The following is a 6,968-nucleotide window of genomic DNA, read 5'->3' as shown; positions in this document are numbered from 1 at the left end:
CCCGGCTGCCTCCATGCTCCCTCCCTGCCCCCCTCCCTCACCTTCTCTGGCTCTGCCCCTCCCCCCAGCTGCCTTTTCCCGTCTGACCTTCTGCTCCAGCGCTGGCGCCCCTGCCCGCTCCTGCCTGGCTGGGGGCTGCCACCGCTTCTCCTGGGCTGGGCAGAGTCCGGCCTGCTGCTGCGGCCGCCTGTCAGAGCTGGAAGTAGGCGTGGGGGGAAGATGTAGGGAGCAGGAACAGGCTCAGGCACAGAGGGGCAGGGGGGAGCCGGGTCTGGCACAGACGTGGGGTGAGCAGCAGATCTCTTGCTCTTTGCCACTCCTTCTCCTGCCCCATCACTGCAGGAAGGGGATGATTTAAGATGACCTTCCACTATTTAGATTCTGCACATGTTATAGCACATGTGTAACTTCCCACCACATTTACCCAAATCCAGGACAACTTCACATTTAAGATGACCCCCAATAATTAGAGTCTCTGTAGATGCAAAATTATAAAGATGTTATAATTTTCCATGTAAAGAGTCTAATTAGTGGAAAATCATCTCAAATTTGAAGTTGTCGTAGATTTAGGTAACTATGATTACTGTACTATACAAATAGCAGAAGTTAAACTTTTTTGTAACAGTTTTATAACAGTGACAAGCAACATGTGTTTTAATATTCTGTCCTGTATAATGTAGGGTTCAGGGGAAGGGCTACATTAATTCATCTTTCTCCTGAATTCTGTGAGCTAAACTTTCTAATATGCTGCAGCCTTTTCATACTGCCAGAGCAGATCAAAGGGCCAGGGCCTTGCTCAAAAAATATTTCAGGTATTCTGTTTTCCCTGGGTAGTGAACAGCTTCCAGAATTCAGATTCATTCTCATAGTCTCTGTTGGAGTACGTCTCCCCAGAGGATGAAGGTGTGTTCAGAGTATGCCATACCTTGCTATAAGTCCTTGCATAGAATCATAGAAAAATAGGGCTGGAAGGGGCTTCAAAAGGTTATCTAGTCCAACCACTTGCTAAAAGCAGGATCATTTCTGTCCAAACTGTCCTAGCCCAGTGTTTAACCTCTAAAAACTTCCAGGGATGGGGAATCCAAAACCTCTCTAGGGACGTGTCCACATGAGAGTTTATTGTGGAGTTGACTAATTAGCTCTGCAGTAAACTTCTGGCATCTACAGGTGCAGGGCTGTTAGGCTGGAGTAAATTAATAAACTCTGCAGCAGGATAGTGAATACAAGTACTATCCTGTTGTGGAGTTTTTTTTATTCTGCAGCAGTGCACATGCAGACACTGAAGTAGCTGGCTGGGGCACAAAGGTGCTGCCAGCTAGCCCCACACTGGAGCACCCTTGTGCCCTAGCCAGCCCTGCCGCAGCATGTTGAGCAGCGTCAGAGCAGGCCTCGGCTGGCAAGCTGACCCCCCCCCGGGATCCCCTGCCAGCCGGCGCTACTCTGAATGTTTAGCAGCTCTCGTGGTGAGAGAATTAATATGTAACCAAAATTTTCCTTGGTGCAATTTAAGATGGCTATATCCTGTCCTGTCCCTTGTATCTATGGTGAATAGTCAGTTGTCAACATCCTATTTAAGTAGCTCCCCACCTTTTTTTTGCTGCAACCCTAAACTGGCCACCAACAGAACCTCCCGACTAAGTGCTGTGGGGGTTGCTGGAAGCAGTGTGGTGGCAGTGACAACAGCAGCCTGGGGGCAGGGATGGGGGAGCCACCATTGCTCACTTTGTTCACGGCAGCCCTGCCCTGCCCACAGCTCCCGGGTCACGTGTGTGTTGTGCACGGGCCCTTTGCAACCCTACTAAGGACTCCTGTGACCCTGATTTGGGTTGTGCCCTGAGGCTGGGAACCAGTGTCCTATTTACAATCATATTTTGGGTATTTGAAGACATATCAAATCCCCCTTCAGTGTTCTCTTCTTCAGACTAAATAGTTCTTCCAGACGTTCCTTTTTTATCTTGTTTCCTAAACCTCTGATTGTTTCTGTTGCTCTCCACTGGACTCTTCCTAGTTTGTCCATGTTTCTCTTAAATACACTGCCCAAAAGCGAACTTAGTACTCCAGGTGAGGCCGCACTAGCACTAAACTGAATAGAAAAATCACTTTGACTTGCAAGTGACATTCTTGTTAATGTCATTTGGTATGCTGTTGGATTGTTTTGCAGCTAATGTATCTATTGTAACTTGTTTTTGGCTTATGTTCTGTCATAAATCCCAGGTCTCTTTTTGCAGTACTGCAGTGTAGCTCATCCATCACCAGTTTGTATTTATGTGTCTGATGGTTCTGTCTTAAGTGCAGAACTGAGTCCTAATTCTGTGCTCCAGTGTGTTTGCAACTCCACCAACCTTGTCAGCTGCAAATTTGCTAACCTTTCATTCAGGCCCTTTCTCAAAGTCATTAACAATGACTTTAACAATGGAGTTAAACAATGAACCTAGGACAGATTCTTGAGTAACCCTGGTCAGTACCTATTCCCACTTAGATATCAAACCATTGATGACTTCCCTTTGAGCTTGATGATTCCACTTGTTATGTGTGCACCTTACAGTACTTTCTTCTAAACCAGTAGAGGCCAACCTTTTTGGGAGGTGTGCCACAAATTAAAATCCATGGCATCCCTGAGTGTTACTCTGGTCTCCCCCTGACCAATCTGCTGCTCTCCTTTCTGCTTCCTGTCCCATCTTTTATATGGTAAGACACATAAAGACTACCCTGCTACACATGCTACAGGTTGAACACATCTCATGAGAGAGAGTATTGAAAGCTTTACTGAAGCTGAGGTAGATCACATCCACTGCCACTGCTTTCCCTTCACCCAGAAAGCCTGTTGCCTTGTCATAAAAGCAAATCAGGTCGATCAGACATGACTTGATTTAAGTGAATCTGTGCTGGTGATTCCTAGTCATTTTGTTATCCTCTAGGCACTTAGAAGTAGATTCCTTGCTGCCCTACTCAATGGTCTTTCCTGGTTTCCAGGTCAGACTGACCAGTCTAATTCCATGGATCATCCTCGTTTTTGTTTTTGTAAAGATACGCACCATATTTCTCCTTTCCTGCTCATATGGGACCTCACCCAACCTCCATGAGGTCACAAAGAGAGAAGCCAGTGGCTCTGCAATTACCTCCACCAGTTCCTTGAGTTGTCTAGAATGTGGCTTGTCTGGCAGTGTTAATTTGAAAACATTCAGCTCCTCTACGTAAATCTCTTGTTCTTTCCCTGCTCTAGCTTGCTTATTTCTTCCTCTGTCTTTGCTGCCAACTGTGCCTGTCATCTAGTAGCTGACCTTATTTGTGAATACTCAAGTTAAAAAAATAAATGCTTCAGCAGCTTCCATTTCTAGATTGCCCTTGTGTTCAACAAGGGACCTACACTTTCTGCTTTGTGTGTGGTTGCAAAATGATACAGTGGGACCTGGGTAAAAAAAAAAAGGAGGTTATGAAGAACCTGCCTTACTTTGACCTTTGCATCACTAAGGACTTGTTTGCACATGTACATTGACAGGAATAGTTTCCTTTGTGCTCATTGTTATTCAGAGTAAGAGTAACCATATGAATGGCAAATAGCCACTATATTTTAAATTTATACCCTATCTTATTTGAGAGAAACTTTTCTTTGTAAACAAGCTCTGAATCTCTCAGAATGGTAACCTCATAGGACATTTTTTCCCCCTCTGAAATCTGCCTTTCACTTTTAACTTTTAATACCATAATAAACAGTGTAGTTCTCTTTCTCCCCACCCCTCCTCCATTTACTGTTATTATTCACTAAAGTGCTTTGGCAGCTTGCCTCCCAGTGTTTTCTAAAATTTAGAAGGATTGTGAGGAAACAGTGAGAGGTCAGAGCCAGATGTGAAGTCTAATTAATTTTTATTCAAGCAGTGTCAAATAGAATCAAATAAAAGCTTGTATATGAAAGGATACTTATTGCATTGCTTAGTCTATAACCCAGAAAACAGAAGAGTAACACAGTGGACTGCAAAAGCAATACTGTGGGTGTCTAATCATCTGCATTTTTATTTAGCTTTCTAATGTTATCTGATATACAAAACTGAGTTTCTATGTTTAAAATACAAAACAAAATCTACCAACAAGTTGAAAACTTTTGCTGGTTAAGGCTAGGTCCAAGCACCACCTGTGCTGGTGTTGTATTTTACATATCTCCATTTAGTCATGATCCACTGTGCAGTCAGGTGGTTCTTGGGTGATTATTTTGGAAGCAGTTAAGAGGTAAATCATGCTCAAATAGCTGTGGTTTAGAACCTTGTTGTTTGGGGATAAGCAAGGCCTTCTAGCCTGAAAAATTGTGCATTTTTGCTTTAATTTTAGTAGTTATTCTACTGTTTATTCTAGAAAAGCACAACTTGAAAAATTTAAATGAACAAGAAATTTGAGGTATATCTGTGTAGCACATTGGAGCTCCCTACTGAGATACACCACCCAGGAAGGCTCTCTCAGTGGCTCTCTCAGCTGTAGTAGGCAGCATCTTGCAGAGTTTATTGGTCCATCTACAGAACTACTTGGCTGTGCGCCTTCTGACTGGAGAATAAGGCACATGGAGCAGATGTGGTGTCTCAGCGTGGCGCCGCATAGGCATACCCCAAATTCCTACAGCAATCAGTATCAGGACAAAAGAATGTAAACAGAAAGAAGTGGAGCTTCCTGAGGTTTAACTTGTTTGTAAATTTTGATAAGGAAAGGGCTGGTACCTACCATCAGTTTGTTTGCTAGTTAGATATATAGTTCAATAGCGTATCATTGCATCTTATCATGGCATGTGATATGGCATTACTTTATAAACCCAATAGAAGTATTTAAAATCATAGTTTGCTGGAAAACTTAAAACATGAGAGAGAGGTTGATATTTCAGTCCAGTCGTCTGTTAAGGAGTGATAAAGAGATTCTGCCATCTGTTGTTTAAAGTTTGCCCCATTTTTGTCCTGTTGGCATGGTAAGAGCTGTATATCTGCTGGTGCTAATTTTACTACCTTTGCTATTGAAAATAAATATATTAAAAATAAGCAAGACAGTGAATTGGTTTTATTTTAGGGCTGTCAATTAATTGCTGTTAATGTGCACAATTAACGCAAGAACCAATTCACATGTCAATTATTTTTAATGCATTAATTGCACATGTGGTTTTGGAACCTGTGCCCCAGGTGCCCTGTCCTGCTGCCATCACCACACCTCCGAGCTGCCCAGGAGGGCAGCAGTGGCAGTGCAGAGAAGCCGTAGAGCAGCCCAGGTGTGGGCTCCAAGCAGCTGCAGCACAAAAGCAGGGAAGGGGGCATACCCACACACCTACAACCCCCATCCAGGGCCCCAAGCAGCCAGGCTGGCAGTGTTGGGGTTTCAGGGAAGTCAGCTCTGAGCTGCAGCGAAGCTGCCTGGCATTCTTGGGCCCTATGGCGTGGGCTTGAGGGATTGGGACCACCTGGGAGCTCTAGCAGGCGCTGCCTCTGGGTCCGCAGGTCCCCATGCATCCCCAGTGTGGGACTCCAAGGAGTGGCAGCAATGGCAGGCCCATGCCCTGTGCACCCATGGAGGCAGCCACTGCCAGCAGGCAGGGGTGGGATTCCTGCGGAACCACCTCCTGCGGTCCTTGGCCCATGTCACACACCTGGCCCCAGCCCAGCATCAACGGAAGTCGAGCTGCACCTAGCACCACTGCAGCACCGAGCAGAACCACTGCTCTCCTCCCCACACTGGGCTCCCACGCAGAGCTGCTGAACCTGCTGGGTCCCGGCAAGAGCCCAGGCAGTGCAGGGAGGAGAGCGGTGGCTCTGCTTAGCAGTATCACTGGGCACAGATCAGACCCCATCGGCACTAGAGTGGGGCCGGATGTGCGGCATGGGCTGGGGGCTGTGGGAAGTGGCTCCATAGGAATCCCGCCTACTGATACCGACTGCCTCCACTGACAGGCAGGGTGCTGGGCTGCCGTCATTGCCACTTCCTGAGGGCTCGGACCAGGGATGTGCGGGGACCCTGGAGGCAGCTCATGCTGGAGCACCCCAATGGTCCTGACATGTCCTGAGCCCAAGTTGCAGGACCTGAAGGTGCCAGGCAGCTCCTCTGCAGTGACTCTGTGCAGGTCCTGGCAGGATGCAGGGTCTAGGTGGCTGCAGCAGGAGGAGGTGGGGGGGCATACCCACAAACCCCCATCCAGGCCCCTGAGCTGCGGGGCTGGCAGCTCCAGGGGTTCCGAGACAGCGACACTGGGCTGTGGCAAGGCTGCTTGGCATCCTCGGGTCCAGGGCAGGTTGGGACTGCCTGGGACCCACTGAGCAAGTAAGCAGGGAAGTTTGGTCCCGAGCAACTGCCCCCAACCCAGGCTGCCTATGGCTGCTGCTGCTGGGGCCATGTTTGGGCAGGGGGCACACCTCGGGCCAGGGGCAGCTCCACAGAGACCCTGCCCAGATTGGCCATCTTGCCAGGGTATGCAGGGGTCCCCCCTCCCTAGGCTTCATACCCCCCTGCAGGCAACCCCCCCTCCCTGGGGTCCGAGCCCAGTACACACCCCCACAGCCCCCTACACTTTCACAGGTTCCTCCCCACCCCCAATCATACAAAATACATGCATTACTTTGCATAACATTGAGGTTTTTCTTGCATAATTTTAAAGTTTCTACAAAAATTATGCAACACTATGCAAATAGTTTCATAGTTTCTAGGGTCGGAAGGGACCCGAGCAGATCATCTAGTCCGACCCCCTGCCATGGCAGGAAGAGCATTGGGGTCAAATGACCCCAGTAAGGTGGTCATCCAACCTCCTCTTAAAAACCCCTAGGGTGGGAGCCTGCACCACCTCACTTGGAAGCTGGTTCCAGACCCTAGCCACCCTGACCGTGAAGTAGCGCCTCCTGATGTCCAACTTAAACCTTCCCTCCGCCAGCTTGTGACCATTGTTCCTGGTCACTCCTTGCGGCGCTCGGGGGAACAGGGACTCCCCCAGTGCCTGCTGATCCCCCCTAACC

General features: G+C 47.9%; 1 protein-coding gene across 3 annotated transcripts in view; it reads left to right on the top strand.

Moving 5' to 3' along the window:
- Nucleotides 1–6,968, top strand: part of ANKRD46 (ankyrin repeat domain 46) — a 44,087-nt gene that overhangs the window by 358 nt on the left and 36,761 nt on the right. The gene's annotated exons all lie outside the window — the stretch shown is intronic.

Source organism: Gavialis gangeticus, unplaced genomic scaffold (assembly GCF_001723915.1).
Source record: "Gavialis gangeticus isolate Ggan-Ray unplaced genomic scaffold, GavGan_comp1, whole genome shotgun sequence".
Classification (NCBI taxonomy): domain Eukaryota; kingdom Metazoa; phylum Chordata; order Crocodylia; family Gavialidae; genus Gavialis; species Gavialis gangeticus.
This window is presented reverse-complemented; position numbering and strand designations above follow the sequence as displayed.